This window comes from Notamacropus eugenii, chromosome 1 (genome assembly GCF_028372415.1).
Source record: "Notamacropus eugenii isolate mMacEug1 chromosome 1, mMacEug1.pri_v2, whole genome shotgun sequence".
Lineage (NCBI taxonomy): Eukaryota > Metazoa > Chordata > Mammalia > Diprotodontia > Macropodidae > Notamacropus > Notamacropus eugenii.
The window spans coordinates 343,152,789-343,172,808 of NC_092872.1; the positions used below are offsets into that span (position 1 = coordinate 343,152,789).

The following is a 20,020-nucleotide window of genomic DNA, read 5'->3' on the forward strand; positions in this document are numbered from 1 at the left end:
TTTCCATATTAGTCATGTTGTGAAAGAAGAAATAGTTTGCAAAACAATTACAGTTTGCAAAAGAAAAAAAACAATAAAATAAATAAAATTAAAATAGTACGCCTCCATCTGCATTCAGACTCCATCAGTTCCTTCTCTGGATGTGGAAGCATGGATAGCAAAACTATAAGCTATTTTCTAGTTAGATACTCTTCTAAGCAAGAAACCAGAAACAAAACAACAGAGGCTCCTTTCTGATGAAAGGGGCCTCTAAGACAAGTAGGAAAAATCCTTTTATGAACAGTTAAAATTCTCCATAAAACCTTTCCTTGAAAAATCAAATAGGTATTCCTTATTAACCAACACTTCTTAAATGGCCAGTAGTGGTATATGAAGGATAATCTAAATGAAATCCTAATATATTTTTGTTCAAATTTAATACGAACTTTTTCTTCAAACTAAAAGTTTAGTCATTTAATAATCCAAGACATGTTCCTGTAAAGAAGTTCATTGTTATTTTTAGTACATTCAGATGTAGCTACTTAAATGGGAAAAATTCAGAAAAGAAATATAACTGCTTTAATATATATAATTCTAGACCTTATTTATTTACATCTCAAAATCATCCATTTCAATAACATAAAAGACAATATCACCAAAATGCTTCAGTCAAGATAGAACAAATGGAGAATAACGGAAAAACTTGTAGAAACAATATAAGACTCTTTGGTTTACTTTTCAAAAGGACAAATATCCTAGAAACACATAAATAGTTCAGGAATCTGAATTCCATACAAGTAGTAGTAGTAGGTATCCCTTCGCATTCATATGCCTCTAAAATTCCACAAGTGGTCTTCAATAATTGTTATGATGAAAAATTCACCACCTTGAACCAGCATTAAAACTAATTTAACACAGAAACAAATTTATCAAAGGAGGCTGTGTCAACCTCATCCAAATTGTTTTCATGTCCCTATCTAATGCTTCCTTTGGCTCACTCCACAAATATTCTGCTTCCAATCCAAAGACTGATGAAACCATTTTATAAAGGTATACAATGACCTTTTAATTACCAAATCCAATTAACTTTTAGTACCTGACATTGTTGACCAGCCAATCCTTCTCCTTTACACTCTTTTCTCCCTTAACTTTGTGACATAACTTTGCTCTCTCTGACAATTCTCTGGCTCCTGCTCCTTACCCCCCTCTTTCAAAGGTGTTATCTGACAAAGTTGCATTCTTATTCTCCTTCTCTCTATTCATATCCAAGACTTCAACTACTAAGTCTATGCGAATAACTTTCACAGCTCTATCTCCAACCTGACCTGTCTTTTGAACTTAAAACCTTCATTTCCAATTGCCTTATAGCGTATCTCAACTGAACACATCTTACTAACACTTCAAACTGAACATGATAAAAATTTTAGTCCCTTTCCAATTTCTCTAGTCCTGTCAATGACATACCCAATTCACCTTCTTTAAGAAAATCATTTGCTTTGGCTTATCAATTTTAATTCTTCAATATCTTTACCATATCATCTTTTCAATATCTTTATCATCTGGCCTTTCGCTGCCATCATTCTGTTGCTAATTGCTAATTTCTAGTCTATCCTTCTTTTCTATGTACAAATATGATAAGGTAATTCCTTTACTTAAAAACCTTTAATGATTCCACTGACTCCACAATAAAATCTAAACTAATTAGTCAGGCATTAAGGCCTCCCCCAACTATATGACCTCACTAACTTTTGCAGCTTTAATTTCAGCCTGTTCACACTACATACATTAAATTATACGTTTAACAATTTCCTGCTTTCATACCTTCTGTTTATGCCCAAAATACTTTCTTCCCTCATCTCCATCTCTTCCTACTGAAATCCTATTCTTTAAGACCCAGTTCAAGTGCCACCTCTGCCATGATATCTTCTCTGATTTTCCTAAATAAAAACTATTCCTTCTTCTAAACCTCCATGGCACTTTGTTTACAACTCCTATAAACATTTATCATATTCGACTCAGAATTATAATGACAGTGTCCTCATACTGCATTATAAGTTTCAGGAAAGTGATGGTGTCTTTTTCTTTTCTTTATCCCCAGCATCTTAAACAGTATTTTGCATAAAGCTGGCCAGTTTTAAAATGTTTGTCGAACTGATTTTTCAAATTTTAACTTCTACTTAACCAAAAAAAATGTACAAAATTAAGAAATCTATAATTCAGTAATACAAACAAAAATAAATGCTGAGCAAAATCACTTAAAACAAGCAAAGAAATTCACTGAGGCAATGTGGCATGAATGTAATGAGTGACATGAATGAAGTCTGCAACAGACCTGGGTTAAGATCCGACCTCAACACAGTTGTATGCCTACTGGTACTTAAATTCTCTGAATTTCAGTTTCCACATATATAAAATGGGCATAATAATACCGACAGTACCTCTCTAAGATCAAACGAGATAAAGTCTGTAACATACCTTAGTATTATCACTATTAGGAATAGAAACAGAGACTGGATTTGTGATTTCATTTGTAGTAAGAACTCTTGGTAAAGAAACTCTTCCTACTGATGCATACCAGAACATTTTCTGCAATTTATAGTCTTGAGAGTTTCACAGAGCACAGAGAAGTTAAAGGCCTTGCCCCAGTTCACACAGACAAAATATATCAGACAGATTACAACACTGGATCTATATTTACTATCTCACATTACCATCACTAAATTTACCTTTAAGATTTGCAAAAAAGAAAGGGTTATTAAATTTTCTATGACAGGATAAAGTATGCAAAATTCATTCTGGAAAGACAAAAATTTTCTCTGAAGTGAAATCAAGGAGAAATTGTTGTTTGCACATGCGTACCATGTGTGCACACACATGCACACGTGTGCTAGCACATGCAAGTACTATATCCCTAATAAGCTCTTAAGCTTGTAAAAGGCAGGGACCACATCTATGTCTTCAGTATCCTTTAAAACACCAAGAATAGGGCTCAGTACAAAGCAGGTGTTTTATACAGATTTGGTAACTTGGGACCTTTAACTGCTGATGTATGCAAAGATTCTGTCCTAGGCCCTACACATTCTCAGTGACCAGATCAGCTCTACAAAGATGACCCTCAAATCTACATACTAATTCCTACTCTATTCAGGGTTCCAGTCCCACATCACCAATGGCCTATTGAACATTTCAAATTCAGACTCAACCTCTGCGAAGCTGAACTCATCTTTTCTCCCAAACCAAGTTTCTCTTGAGAATCTTCCTATTTCTGCCAACAACACCACCATACTTACACTAATTTACGTTCACACTCTTAGCATTATCTTCACTCTCTGTTCTCCCACATTTCTAATCATTTGTCAAATTCTGCTGAGATTAGTCCCCTTTTCTTTATACTCAGGGCCACCACCCCCTAGGTCAGACCCTCATTCATGCTTTCCTGGACCACTGCCAGAGCCACTTAATGTTCCTGCTTCAGATCTCTGTAGACAATCCTCCTCATATGGAACAAAGTAATAACCCTAAAGTCTAAGTGAGTCATTCTCCTACCAAATAAACTCCAAAAGCTTCTATTACCCCTCAGGTAAAATACAAACCAGTGCTTAGCATTTAAAGATCTTCATACATCAGTTCCAACCTCCCTTTCTCATTTCCAGCTTTATCATACATTATTCTTCTTTCTTTACTCTTATGAATCATCTAAATTGGTCTTCTTGCTGTTTCTTACACATGACACTATCTCCTCCCATCTTTCTGTTTTTAAACAAGCAATCCCCTATGTTGGGAAAGACCTCCCTCTATCTCCTCACCTCTATCCCTACTACTAGTTCTTAGTCCTTGAAAGTTCGGATCAAGTGCCACCTCCTACAATCTTTTCCAGTTTCCATCCCCCAAACAGCTGTCTCCACAAAACAAAAACAAAAAAATTACCTCGTATTAATTTTGTATATATCGTGTATATCCCATTTGCATATCTAGGTCTCCAAACAGACTACAATATCCTTGAGAGCAGGCATTGCTGCATTTTTGTCTTTATATCCCCAGCACTCAGAAGTGTGACACGTAACAATTGCTAAATAAATGGCTACTGACTTGCTAACTGTTTTAAGCATAAGCCAGATAAATGCTTCTTATAGATTTTAAGTGTAGTTCAGTTCAGAGAGAATTCTGGGAAGATGATGGAGTAGGTCAGAAAATTTCAGCTCTTCAAATTTCCTCCACAGAAAAAGACAGAATACTGCCTCAAAGGGAATGTAGAACAGCACAAATAAACAAAAGTCAGAGTAAAGCAGAAGTTCTAAAAAAAAAAAAACCCTTAAGACCACCCCAGGGAAGACCGGACCTCCAGGGGCAGAGGTTCAGCCAGAGTGAATTGCAAACACCTTAAGGCAGATTTTGTGGGATCAACAAACAATAATCCCTGGGGGCAGCTGGGGTTGGCAGGCAGCCTCAGCCTTAGAAACTCTTCTCAGGAGTAAGAGAAGATTGAAGGACCTTCTTACAGCGCCAAGGGGCGCCAAGCATAGTGGTACTGACCAGACTCCTCCCAGACTGTGGCTGCTGGGAGAAGGAGCTAGCACATAGCTGGTGAGTGCAGTTAACACAGCAGTGGGGACCCTGTTGGCTCTGGGCACCTGCAGAAGAGTAGAGTCCCTGGTTTCAGTTCTAGGGAAGAAAGGATAGCTGTAGTTTGCAGCCACTGGAGGGAAGCGCAGAGAGAACATCTGAAAGACAACTGAAGGCTCTAGGCGTGGCTTAGGAGTTGAGGAGAGCCCAAAGCAGAGCCCCAGGACAGATCTCAGAAAATGATAGTAAGAAGACTCTGAGGTTTGTGCATAAGAAGCTCCTCATACCTCGGGATTAGAACTTGCTCACACTAACATCTGCAAAAAATAAATAAAAATGAGCAAACAAAGGAAAAAGAACCCAACTATAGACAGCTACTATGGGAACAGAGAAGATCTGGATTCATACTCAGAGCAAGAGAATGGAGCTTAAAAAGCCACTCCTTTTTCAATGAGAAACATCAAATGGTCCCAAACACACAAAAAATTTTCTTATATAAATTTCTTAGAAGAACACAAAAAAGACTTTAAAAATCAAGATAGAGGGAAAAAAATAAGAGCAATCCAACAAAAATCAAGAAAACAAAGTCACCCAACTTGAAAAAGAAAGCCAAAAACTTAAGGAAGAAAATAATTGCTTGAAAACTAGAATTGAGCAAAGGGAAAGCTAATGATGTTCTAAAACACAAAGAAATAATAAAATAAAATCAAAAGAATGAAATAAAAGGGAATATGAAACATCTCATTAGAAAACCAACTGATCTAGAGAACAGATAAGAGAAATAATAAAAGAATAGTCAGAATACCTGAAAAAAATTTTAAAAGTAATCTTGAAACAATATTACAAGAAATTATCAAGGAAAATTGCCCTGAAGTTCTAGAACAAGAAGGGAAGGCGGAAATAGGAAAAAATCCACCAATTACCTCCTGAAAGAGATCCCAGGAGGAAAACTTACAAGAATATCATAACCAAGTTTCAAAGCTCCTAGGTTAAGGAGAAAATGTTGGAAGGAGTAAGAAAAAAAAAATAAATTTAAATATCATGAATACAATAAAAATTGCATTAGAATTAGCAATCACTATGTTGAAGGACCACATCTTGGAATACTATATTTCACAAGAGCAAAAGAGCTGGGTTTATGACCAAGGGTAACTTACCCAGCAAAGTTAAGTAAAATTCTGAATGAAAAAAAAAGATGGACATTTAATGAACTAAAAAACTTTGAGGTATCTGTGACAAAAAAGTAGACCATATTAATCTTACAGATCACAGATCACCTTCCCCAAAATATTAATACCTCTTAACTTTTGCCAATGGTTCTACCGTTTACTATATACAATGATACCATTAGGTTTTTAATAATCCAGTTTTAGCATCCTTGGTAAACGTTATCCAGCTCTGAACAAACTGTGTAGTATGAATATTACAGAGCATTATTAAAAAGAATACCAATTTGAGAAAAGTTGGAGAAACACATTAAGAGCCACATAAAATGATCCAGGGTAAAAGTTGTCCAACAAGGAAACAATACAAACAACAATTATAAGAATGAAAAGAAACAGGACTGAAACTAAATACAAGGAATATTGATGGTTCCAAAAAAATTAACATTTTTTTTTCTCTCAGTAGAAAGATGGAGAATCATGGGTACAGAAGAACATTGCATCCTCTGTCATTTGTAATTGCCCCATTGGATAGCTTTGATTATCTTTTAAAAAAAAAAAAAAGATAAAGCACTAGAGAAGAGTTATTTTAAAGCATTCAGACTTTTTAAAAGGCATAAAGGTCTATTTTTTGAAGAAAAGAAACAGCATCACTCCCCATTAAGAATATAGGGACAACATCCAATTGCATGAAGCAAAAACTTGTAGAAAATAAAGTAGGACTGCATACTTTGACATAAAGCAACAAAAAAAATCCCATTTCCTGTATATAAATCCTATCTTTTGTCCAACAAAGAAAAGAGTGATCTAGCTAAGTTAGATCGCTTACAGTAACACAACTTTAAGCACCTTCTGGAAGAGATAAGAAAATATGGATTGTCAGGAAAGCTTAATGTTTTCTGGGGATGCAAGTAAAATTCTAAGATACAGAAATATAATATAAAAGCACAAGGTTCAGATATACTCCTATCCTGAAAAACTGAGATAGATTTTTTTTTCCTCAAGGCAAGGAAAAAAAGCAAATAATTTTCAGAAAAGAAACAGGAAAAACTTACTTCAACCTGAAGTTCTGCCACTAAGTAGCTCTGTAACCTTGGGCAAATTACTCAGGCTTCAGTTTCTTCCTCAGTAAAATGAAAAGGTTAGACTAGGTGATCATTAAGGTCCCTTTCATAACTATGAACTGGCACACAATAGGTCCTTAATGTTTGTTGAATGAATTGAATGGGGGAAAGTAGGAAACTGAATGGAAGAAGAAAAGGGACTATTTCACACATCACTATAAATTAGATTAAAGCTATAGAATAGGTTGCACTGAGCATGTCTGTCATTTGTGTACTCAGTTATTCAGTGTCAACTCTTCTCTAATTTTTCAGTGTTGCTCCGAATCAAAGGTTTTTAGTTTAAAAGAAACCTATTACTGCCAAACAAAATACAGAACCAATAAGAATAAAAGAGCTAAAGATAAGCTTTAAGTATCACAACTGATCAGCTCAGTAACCAGAAGAAAAAGTTAGCTTTAATTAGTTTATAGCAATTAAAAAAAAAAAATAACCTTTTTAACACCAGTGCTGAAAAGTATAGAAAAGCATGAGACGAAGACATAGAAGAAAAGAAGAAAGAAGGACAAGCACCATGAAGGTCAGAAACAGTAACAAGGGCAGCGTGTCACACAAGAGCACAGCCAACAACCAGCAATGAAAAAACAAGAAAGTCAACTTCTGTGCAATCTGGAGGGACAGACCATAAGGAAAAGAAAGAACAAAACCCATAGATTCCGGTGGTCTTTGGAAACAAACAAAAAAATCTAAACTCCATCTGAATGAGGGCAATTACTTGGTATGCAACTGTTCTCACCACTAGCAAAATGTTTAATCTATTTCTTGCTGTTTTGTGTTCCCTGCTGGATGGCAGAAAGTAAAACTGTCCATCTTGGGTTCTTCCACTGTGACATCATATGATATATCATGTGAGAAGTTTGCTGACAGTATTCATAAGACCTATCTGCAGGAAGTGAAAATCTGTTTGCTTACATAAGCATATATGATTTCAAAAGCTAAAGGATATTTGTAGCCAGTATTGCTATAATGTGAAATTTGCTATGAAATAAGAGACCTTTTTCGAATATCACTTCCTATAAAATAATCTTATTAATATAAGAATGGGATTCTGGAGGATGTTAGAATTTAGAAGTGGAAAATGCATTGGTTTTAAAGTGGAATAGAGATGAGATGAGAGGAATACTGTACTTTGGTGTAGGATAACTGAACTATTCTTTTTTCCTGAGGACCCCAAATGGAATAAATGAGAACCCAGGATGTATTGGATTTCTACAACTTTTTTCTAATATATATGTGTCTGTTATATAACATATACATATATATGTTTATTTTGATTATTATTGAATGATAATCTATGAATCAGTGCCATTTAAAAAATATGAAAGTTATCACTGGCAAAACAAATGATTTTATAATCACTAAAAAAGTTGTTATTTCACAGTGAAATAGAGTAACATAGGAAAAAATAAAGGTCAAATTCATGAAAAAATGTTATTAGTCAACAACAAGCATTTATTAAGCATATAGTATATGCCAGCCACTGTACGAAGTTCTGGGGATATAAAGAAAAGTAAAAAATGGTCCCCCCTTTCAAGGAGCATATATTCTAAGAAGTAATTGTTCTGGGAAACCATAAGCTTCCAGAACTTTGAGCTTGGATCAGACAAGAGCCAGTGCTAGAACAGAAGAGGTTGTCAGAATGTTAGTCCATTTGAAAAGACAGGCAAAGATGAAATCCAGAGACCAAGTGGTTCACTACAAAAGAGACTGTCAGGCACATCAATATTCAAGGGTGTAAGATGAAGGATGGGCTGGTTGCCAATCAGAGTTCAAAGCCTATGGAATGTAAAGACTGGCAAGGCACAAAATACAGGGTTTATAAGACACAGCTAATGCTCTAAGTTCAAGATGTTTCCTAGAAGCCCAGGTCTTTTTTATCCTAGAAATGTGTATATCCTGCCCTGAGTGGTTCCCAGTTTGCACAATTATTCCCTACTATCTCTGCCATCCCCTAAAACCCTCCACAAGCAACACTGAGTCATTACTGCAAGCACCAACTTTCCACCAACAAAGACATTTAAGAGGTCTAAAGGCCATGGTTTAGTACAAAGGCACTGGGAGAAAACATCTTCAAATTTGGGATGTTAACAATGATTATTCTGTATCTCATATTCTCTCCTGGGATCCAGTCACGCCAGGATACCAGGTAACAGAGGTGGTTCCTCTATTTCAGTACAAAGTGGCAGGAGGTTTCTGTAACTGCAATACAGAAGTCCCATAATAATATCAAGAACCAGAACTCAATCTGGGATGGGGCATAATATGGTCCTTCTCTGAGCCCCCTCACTTTTTTCTATTCTCCCTAAATCCAACAGAAGAAAATGCACAGTACTTTAAGGGACACAAAAGACTACCTAGAATGAGCTTTCGTATATAAGGCCTACCTAATCAGCCAACCTCCATTTTGAAAACATTGCCATAAATCCCACCGATCAGGAGCCAGAAGATGATTTAGGGTTCATGTCACTATTGAGCAACAAAAAAACACCTAATATGAGATTTCACAGAAGTATTCCAGTATACCAGAGTTCAAAATTCTTATAAAAATTTTGGGGACAAAATGGCTCTACTAGCCCTCTGTTATTCAAGTTTTAGTCTATTTGGTGCACCTGCTCTCTTAACCTAGTCTTCTAAAGTTATGACCTTAAAATAATAGCAATAATACCAGTTGAGAGGCAGCACGGTACAGTGTAGATGGTGCAGTCTTCAGAAACAAAAGAACCTGGATTGAAGTCCCACTTCCGACATACTGGCCCCATATGACCCTAAGCAAGTCATTTAATCTCTCATTGTTCTATAAAGACAGCTCTGTAAAAAGTTTCCTCTCAGAATTCTCTATAATTATGAAATCATCAGTCCAGTTTCTATCCCTATCCTAACAAAAGCTAACATTTAACCCATAACTACTACTCCTAACCTTACTAAATTGACTGTCCTAGAAGTACAGGTCTGATTATATCAACTTTGCCCTGTCTACCCACTCCAACCCCCATTCAATAAAATTCCAGTGGTTCCTTATCACTTTCAGGATCAAATATAAAATCTGCTGTTTGGTTTTTTAAAACCTTCATAACCTGGTTCTTTCCTATTTTTCCAGTCTTCTAACAATTTACTTCCCCCTCCATACATTTTTATGCTCCAGCAACACAGGTTCTTCCTGTTCCTCACTCTGAGTCTATGTCTATACTCTATGCATGAAACTCTGTCCTTCTTCACCTCCACCTCCTGACTTCCCTGGATTGTTCAAATCCCAAATAAAGCCCTACCTTCTACAAGAAATCCTTCCTAATCCTCCTTAATGCTTTTTCATTCGTTTTCACAGAACATCTCCAAAACCAGAAAACTAGGAGGAGGGGGAGACATGCTTCTCAATCTCCACTACTATTTCAAAGTCACTATAATGCCACCATCTCCCACTGACCTTTCTTCTTTTGAGGTCCATGCAATCAGTTTATATATCTTTTCTCCATCCTTGCTGTAATCTACTTACCAAGAGATCATTCTCAAAACTTTTGTACTTAGTTCGTGAATTTCCCTTTTCCATACCATTCCTTACATTACTTGTAAGTAACTTTAATACTCAAGCTTAACAATCTTTTAAATAATACTGGCCTTCAACTTCAGTGAAGTCCTTCTCTACCCCACCTTCACCCACATTGCTACTGTCACAATAAATGTCACCACCTTCAAACTCTATCTACTCCTTTCCACCAATCCTACTCTGGAAGTATATATAAGGTTCTCAATTGCCTTATAAAAAAAAAAAAAGTACATTCATTATGTTCTGAAATGAAGCCCTTGGTCTCATTTAAATTGAATGCAGATTTAATCAAATTCAGGGAGGGATGCTGATTCTTGAAATGAAGATAAAGTTGTAGGATAGGAAGAGGGAATGGACCTATGATTTCACTGGTATAGGAAACTGTTAAGCAAAGAAACTTCTCTATCAACTGAGGTTAGCACTTGGGGCTTAGAGAGCTGCCTAGAGGACAATAGGTTTCAGGGACTAGTCCAAGGTTACTCAACAAGTATGTGTCAGAGGCAGGACTTGAACCCAGGGCTTCCTAAATTCAAAGAGAGCTCTCTAGCCATTAAAAAAGGTCATGCTGCCTCTTTTCTTGTTTATAGTGGTGACCCAACTAAGAGCAGGGAATGTCTGCTTTTTGTTGTTGTTATTGCTATTCACTCATTTCAGCTATGTCTGACTCTTCATGACCTCATTTGAAACTGAAGGAAGTTATCATTTCCTTCTCTAGCTCATTTTAAGATGAGGAGTTGAGGAAAATAGGGTAAAGTGCTTTGCCCAGCTAGTGAGTGTCTGAGGCCAAGTTTGAACTCAGGAAGATGAGTTGTGCCCCCCTAGGGGCCCCAATGCCTTCTTATTTAATCCAATTAACAAAGTTATCTCTTTTTGGTTACAAAGATGTAAGAGGTACAACTTTGACGAGAACGAAAGAGAGAAACCCTTAGAAGCAATGGTTAAAGACAGATATGTTGGAAAGTTATGTCCTCCAAGGCTTGGGCTGGCATTGATACTACCCTTGATCTGTTTAGGTATATATAAAAAAACAAAACAAAAACCCCTAAACTTAAGCAACAAGTCTATCTCTGACAGCCAGTAACTAAAATCTAGCCTAAGGAGTTTTTCTTCCATACTACTCTCATTTACACTAACCTACTATTCATTTTACTCAGATCTAGTTTTTAGTCCCTTTACTGGAACCAATCTTCCAAATCTTTCTTTGCCATTCTGGTTTTGCTTGTCTCTTTAACTAATATTAACTTTGTGGTTAGTCACTTAAATGTTTCACTAGCTATATCCCAGACATTGTTGATTGCTTGACTTTCCATCACACCTAATAGAAATCTTCATATCTGGGCTCCTGATCATGGTTAGAAAAAAATATTAAAACAAGATGAGCTTACTATAAAAATAGGAGGACCTTACCAAAAGATCAACTACCTCATCCTACTAACCCTTCTAATATACATTTATCAACTCCCTATTTCAAACCTGTTCTCTTCTCTTACTTCCTATACCACCCTCAACCCTCAAACATTAGCATATTCCCTAGCCACTTACTTCAGAAAGAAGATTGAGGTCATCTGGTATGAGTTCCTCAGCCTATATTCTCTATTTCCCCAAAATTTCTTGGCTTATCACATACTTTCTCTGGCCACAAAATGAAAGGATATCACTTATTCTTAGCTAAGGTTAGTCCTTCTATCTGAGTCCCTTCGTTCATTTTTCTCCCACTTTGCTTCATGTTATCACTTTAGAACTGTTGTAAGGCAGCCATCCTATATTCAAATATCAGAGTAGCAGAAGTTGAAGACCCAAAACAAACAAGAGGTATTAGTAGCTTTACTTATCTTATAAGGATACATGCTGATAACCCTGATGAGCACCTGATTTTCCTCTGTCTCTTTTCCAGACTCTTGCTCTTCCTAATTTCCCTATTTCTAAAGCACCACCATTCTTCTAGTGTTCCAGTTCTTATCCTTGGCATTATTCTTATGCTTCACTCTCCCTCAACTAACATATTCAATCCTTTGCCAAATTTTATCACTTCTAATTCCACAAGTTTTCACATCTGATCTTTCTCTTCATTCACAAAACTACCATCGTGGTTCAAGTCAACATCATCTCTCACCTATATTATTGCAAAGAGCATCCTAACTGATTACCTTTTCTCAAGCTGCTCACAAATCCTTTCCATCCCACACAAAGCTGCTATAATGATTTTAAGTGAAGATAAGTCATTGTCCTAACTCAATAAATTCTAATGGCTCCCTGTAGTCTCTGCTTAGCTTTTAAACCTTTCAAAACCTTGACCCAACCTATCATTCTAGACAGATCATACATGGTTTTCCCTTGCCCTACTTGACAATCTAGCCAAAATGGACTTCTCTCTGCTCTTCAGACATTCATCCCACATGCCTTTGCCTGTCTGTCCCCCATACCTGGAATGTACTCCCATCTCACCTCTCCTTCATAAAATTTCCTCTTTCTTCAAGATGCAATGAAGCCTTCACTAATCCCTTCAACTGCCAAAGCCTTTCCTCTCAAATTACCATATATTTACTACTTACAATTTCTTCTGTATGTACTTAAAATGTCCTTATAGTTTTCTCCATTAGAGTAATAATAACAAATAATAATAGCTAACATTTATATAGCACTTTTGGGTTTACAAAATTCTTTATAAATATGATCTATTTTATGCTTACAACAACCTAGGGATGTAGCTATTGTTATTATTTGCATTAGGAAACTGAGGCAGATAAAGGTTAAATGACTTGCCCAGGTCACAGCTAGTAAGTACCTGAGGTCATATTTGAACTCATGTTTTCTTGACTCCAGATCCAGAGCTAAATTTACTATACCATGTAACAACAGGCACTACTTCATTTATTGCATTTCTTAGTACAGTGTCTGCCATAAAATAGCATGCGTTCAATAAATACTTGTTGTTTGACTGGTGTGACCTTAACAGGGTGAACAATACACTAGGTCTGAGGCAGACCAGAGCTTCATGTACAAATGTAGTACTTGAGCTATATCTTGAAGGAAGAGAAGATTTCTGTGAAGCCGAGGTAGAGTGCATTCTAGGCATGGAGCAAAACTAATACAAAGACAAAGACAGGGAGATAAAAAGGTGGAATGTCACATAAAAGGCACAGAGAGAAATGCTGGGTGATTTTTACATGCCCACAGGGCCCATGAGGTGATCAATACTATAAAATCTTTTGGCATGCTTGAACTAAAGAAATCTTTGTACCATAGCTGCCTACATTTCAGATTCTACCAACAGAAGCACTCCCTAGTTCCCAGAGCTTGAATTTCTAGCTGAACCACAGCCTAGAGATTTCCCCTTTTGAAATCCTAGCTGTACTACAGGATCTGCTCACTCCCTTGTAATGTATACAGGCCTGGCTATGACCTAATCCCTTGTGTCTCACAGACTGTATTAGAAATGGAAGGAACTTTATAGGTCATCTCCTGAGGCCCAAAGGTAAAAGTGACTTCCTCCAAAGCAAAAAAAACGTACCGAGCATCAGAGACAGAATTTGAATCCACATAATCTAATTTCATGTACTCTAACAATAAGGCTAGTGGAGATGACAAAATTCCAGCCAAGCTATTTAAAATCCTAAAAAGATGTTGCTATACTCAATAGTCTAGCAAATTTGGAAAACTTAACAGTGGCTGCTGGTTTGGGAAAGATCATTTTATGTCCCAATCCTAAAGAAGGGCAATGCCAAAGAAAGTTCAAATTACAAAATAATTGTACCCATTTCACATGCCAACAAGTTTATGCTTGAGATTCTGTAAGCTAGGTTTCAGCAACATGTGAACTGAGAAATACCAGAAGAGCAGGCTGATTTTCAAAGAGGAAGATGGACTAGAAACCAAATTGCCAACATTTGCTGGATTGTGAAGGAAGTAAGGGAGTTCCAGGAAAAAAAATCTACTTCTGCTTCACTGACTACACTAAAGCCTCTGATTATGTGGATCACAACAAAATGTGGCAAGTCTGCAAAAAAATGGAAGTATCAGATCATCTTACTTGTCTCCTGAGGAACTGGTATGCAGACTAAGAATAAGAAGCAACAGTTAGAACCAAACACTGAACAACTGACTGATTCAAGATTGGAAAAGGAGTACAAGGCTGTACATCACTACCTTACTTATTTAACTTACATGCAGAATACATTATGCAAAATACTAGGCTGGACTAATCAAAAATAGGAATTAAGGCTGCTGGGAAAAACAGCAATACTTTCAGATACGCAAATGATACCACTCTGATGGCAGAAAATGAATTAAGAGGGCCCTGCAAGACAATGAAAGAGGAGAATGTTAAAGCTGGCTTGAAGCTTAACATTAAAAAAAAAAACTAAGATAACAGCAATTGGTCCCATCACTTCCTGGTAAACAGAGAGAAGAGTGGAGGTAGTGTCAGATTTTATATTTTTGGGCTTAAAGATCACTGCATATAGTGACTGCAGCCATGAAATTAAGATACTTGCTCCTTAGAAGGAAAGCTATGGCAAATCTGGACATCTGATAAAAAACAGACATCGTCTTGCTGACAAAAATTCACATTAGTCAAAGCTATGGTTTTTCCAGTAGCAATGTATGGCTGTGAGAACTGGATTATAAGGAAAGATGAGCACTGTAGAATTAATACTTTTGAATTGTGATGCTGGAGAAGACTTTTGAGAATCCCTTAGACAGCAAGAAGATCAAATTGGGCAATACTTCAAGAAAGTAATTTAGTATATTCATTAGAAGATCAAATACTGAAGCTGAAGTTTAACTCTTTGGACACATAATGAGAAGACAGGACCCACTGGAAAAGATCCTGATGCTGGGAAAGACTGAAAGAGGAAGGTAACAGCAAGGGAGGAGATGAATAGTGTACTAATGGAAGCAATGAACATGAGCTTGGAAAGACTTTGGGGAGATTAGTGAAGGATAGAAGGGCCGACTGTGCTACGGTCCATGGGGTCATAAACAGTTGGACACAACTGAATAACTGAACAACAATGCCTCCTCTAAAATTCAGGGCTCTTTTCACTGCATCATGCTGCCTCCTCTCATACAGCTTCCTTTTCTCTCTCTCTCTCTCTGTCTCTCTCAACTAGATTCTTTCATTCTGCCTAGAAACATGTTCTGGTCTTCTCAAATTTAAAAAGTTTCTTTACTTTGACTTTTCTACTATCTCGCTACTATTTCACTTCTCTTTTCCTCTTTCCTGATGTAGTTCTTTAAAAAAAAAAAAAAAGCTGACTTCTAGTAATGACTGTATTAATGATTTTGCTTAACTGTTTTTCTTTGTCACAAGGGAAGGTTTAAATAATTCCAGGTGGACGGCAAAGGGATGTGTCATATCTGGAAATGGTAGTGATGTAAAAACAACAAAGGTCACCAATGACCTAATTGGCTAAATGTGATGGCTTTTAAAAAAATTTTGTAGTCTTTGATGCCTGCTCACCATCATCTATTACTGGATCTCTTTTTCCTTCCCTTCACTTTAGAGCTATCACACTCTCTTGGTTTTCTTTCTGCCACTTCATTGGTTCTGTCTTTCCTCTCCTTTGCTGGCTCCTTAATCTCTACCCAACTCCTTAATGTGTATCATCCTCAAGGGCCTGTTCTTGGTCTTCTTTTTTACCATCTCTTCCTTTACTATCTCAGATCTATCACTCCTTTAAACTATATTCTCTATGCAAATAATTTCCAAATCTATATCTCTAGTCTTGACCTCTCTTCTGAACTAGAGACCAGCAGTTCCTTTCCAGGGGTGGGGAAAACTGTGGCCTCAAAACCACAAGTGATCCTCTAGGTCTGCAAGTGAGGTCCTTTGACCGAATCCAAACTTCTCAGAACAAATTCCTTTAATAAATGAACCTGGAGGTCAGAGGTTCCCCACCCCTGCACCTATAAGACAGCTCCACTTTGAGGTCCCATTGACATCTCAAACTCATCAATGTACTATCTGTTAAAACTACGCCTCTTTTTGACTTTACTATTTCTATTGGTGGAACCACCATTCATCCAGTCTCCCATGTCTGTAGTCTTGTAATTATCTTTGTTCTTACTGTTTACATCCAATGAATTACCAAGTTCTATCAATTCTACCTCCACAACATCTACCTTCTCTCTTATTCTTACTGCTTAAAACTAATAAAAGTCTCATTATTCCAAGTTTATTCACTATAACTTTCTGTACCAGAGTACCCTCAGAGTCCAGACTATCACTACCCTTATTTTGTTAACCAAAACCAGTAACGTTAGTCCATGAGATATTGCATTGCAACAAGCTATGGAGTTCACAATTCAAACAGACGCTTGCACTGATTTTCAGCAGCAACAGATACCCTAAATCAAATGAAGTTCACATGAGAGAAAAGGGGTAGCTGATGATCCCAAAGGAAGTGTAGGGTTCAGCCTATTCAGTCAAGTTTTGGGGAACACAAAGGGAGAACCCAGATCACTCTGAACACAATAGAGAACAAACTATTGCTCTGTTCTTCATATTCTGAAGAGGAAGCCCAGGAAATTTATTGGACTTTTCTGATTTCAGAGAACATATCTGAAATCCACCTGTGTATCCTGATGATCACCATTTACTAAATCTACTAAATTTAGAAGTTTATCTCTAGAGTGGAGTTCAAAATAAGAATAACCTAAGGTGCTCTAGAAGGCCTTCAGGACAAGGTTAACCAAGGGTTGAGGTGTTGTAGGAGCACTATTTGCCATGCAGATTAGATTAGCTTCTCCTTAAAAGGTGCTGAAACCAACTTTGAAATTTAATTAACTCAGGGGGACCAGGGTTCAGCCTGTTAACAGAATTTTCCAAGTACAAAATTCAGCCAATGAGAAAGAGTTCTTCTTCAGCAGGACTGACCTGCACAATAGCATGGACAACAAAGTAGAGGGAAACTTGAAACAAATGAATCAATTTTGTATCCTTTCCACACTAAACCTTTCTTTTCCATGAGCTGAATGTGAGGCACTAGACTGGACTGAATCAGGGCCAACTAAAGAGAGGAGATACTATCCTCAAAGTGAGTAGCCTACCTTCCCCAACGGGTAGGATATATAAAAGCCATTTTTCTCCAGTCTGGAGAATACTGAGGGATAAAGATTCATATGCCACTTACCAGGTCTAGAAACTCTGGGAGGTACTCTGCTGGCCAACAGGGAAAAAATAGTTTGGTTAAATCTAAAGTCTATCTAGATTCAAAGTCCCTGACTTCAAGCTCAGTCAAAGTTTCAAGCATTCCTTGCTAGAAATCACATTGTTAAATTTTCTGGAATAACCATCCACTGTCTCTGCAGTGAGGAGAATGGCAATATGGCAGGTATCCTGTCACTGCATCTATAAACACCATTTTTAATGCTGTTTGTACAATAACATAATTATACACCATTTGAGACAGGACCAGCATATGCCAGCAAGAAGGGAATACAGACTGAAGCATACTATATTTTTCACTTTCTTTCTTTTTCAGTTCCAATCTTCTTGCACAAAATGGCTAATATGGAAATGTTTTATATGACTGCATACGTATAACCTATATCAGATTGCTTACCTTCTCAGAGAGGAGGGAGGGAAGAAAGGTATAGAGTTCGAAACTCAAAACTTAAAAAAAACAAAACAATGAATGCTTAAAATGTAATAGGGGGGAATAAAATGCTATTTTTTAAAGCCAAATATGATTTTGTATTTGTTACTAGAGTTAACAGGGAGGCACTGGAGTTTTATGCATGGGGGTAGCACGATCAGACTTTTAGGAAGATCAATTTAACTAGGCAGAGTTTAGATTAAAATCAGGTGAGAACTGAGATGGGAACATCAGTCTATTGCAAAAGTCTAGGTAGGAAGAGATGAAGACCTGCACCATAGTGGTGACAGTATCAGAACAGAAAAGGGAATAAGTATGTTGCAAAAAGATACTGCAAAGGTAAAAACAAGAACATGGCAATTGACTGGATATGGAAGTGAGAATGAGGAATCAAGGATGACACCTAGGTTGAGAACCTAGATGACCAGGAAGATGGTGGTTCCATTAACAGTAATACTGAAGTAAGAAAAAGGGGAGATAACAAATGTACTCCAATTCCATCCACTTCATGAACCAGAACTGGCTTCACTGCCTCATGCTGAATTCAGTCACCACAAATGAGTTGAGATCCATACAGTGTCTACACAACATTCTAGCAAATGGCTATTCATTCTAGACTTAAAAGTATTGCTTTATATTGAACCAAAATTGGCCTTTCTCTATTTTCAACATCTTAGAGTAGCTCTGCTCACTAGGACCTGGGAAACAAATTTAATCCCTGATCAATATGACATCACTTTAAATATGTGAAGATAGTAATCATGTCCCCTTTCTAATTCCCTTCAATTTTTTTTCTTTTTTGTAGGCTTAACTTCCTCAGATCTTTCAACTAATGCTTATAGTAAGGTTTCAAGACCTTTCACCATGACTAGATAAGTTTCAGGTTGTCAATGTCTCTTCTGAAATATAGCACTCAAAGGTAAATACAAAACTCCACATGTGGTATATAACAAGGGCAAGAATAAATCAGGATTATTACCTTTCAATATCAGGATAATGCCGGGAGACCACAATGAAGTTTATCAATGAACTTTTCTTAGTTCTTCTACAATACTAGTAATGTTGGACATTTTATTCCACAGTATTATAATTAAAAATAAGACCAACATTCAATAAGTGTTGCTTAATTGTTAAGTGAAAGTACTCTGTGCTCTTCTAAAGGAAAGTTCTATGCAAAAAGCAATCTAATATTACTTTTCACAAAAAATAACCAATACTATATAACATAATGTAATAAAGGTAGCAAGATTATTTTCTCCATAGAAGGAAAAAAAAAAGTGCTAGGCAGGTTTGATAAATGCTCTCTCCATTACTCTCTGCATGTACTCTCCGAAGGTGATGGCAAACCAAAATGATTTAACTATAACTAGAGTATTCTCACTTTCAGTCTTCATATATTTATTAATCAAATAAATGCAATCAATACTTTTACTGAACCTCTATTCTGTTCAAAGAAATAGAAAAGAATGGAACCAAAGATGAAGACAAAGAGGGAATAAAGTTTGCATTTCTAAAGTAAAGAAAAGGATCACAAGTCTAATCAACTCACATCACCTTCTGGTGCTACTGGCAGAAGCAGCACATTGTGTTGGCTGATTTGGTACCAAATATGGCATTTCTTACTTTTAAACTCAATATTCTGAGGTAGCAAAATTAGGATAATAAGAAAAAATAGTTTCTAAAAGGCCTTATCATGTTCTTTGTATATATTCTGCCAACTAAGATTGTTTCCCTCCTACCTCAAATGTTCTCCTCACTACTGGCCAACTAACATTTAAACTCATCATTCAAAGACAAGTACCTAAAGGAAGAATAAATTTTACTTCAGCCTTTAATGAGAGTTTTTTCTCTCCAAACTGGTATAACACTTAAAATTTTTATCACACAGTTTTAGAACATGTTAGCTACATAAGCATCATCATGTATTTCAGTCTTGTTTCCCCTAGTGAAGAAGAGACATCAGTGTTTCTTATGATCTGTATTCTATGATGATACCTTAGGAAGGAAGTTCAGTATTTAAGATACAATTCACTTTTTCTTTTAAAACCCATCAAA

At 36.6% G+C, this 20,020-nt stretch overlaps 1 protein-coding gene across 9 annotated transcripts in view; it reads right to left on the reverse strand.

Moving 5' to 3' along the window:
* The window catches only part of RAPGEF6 (Rap guanine nucleotide exchange factor 6), a 225,407-nt gene that overhangs the window by 103,106 nt on the left and 102,281 nt on the right, over positions 1 to 20,020 (reverse strand). The gene's annotated exons all lie outside the window — the stretch shown is intronic.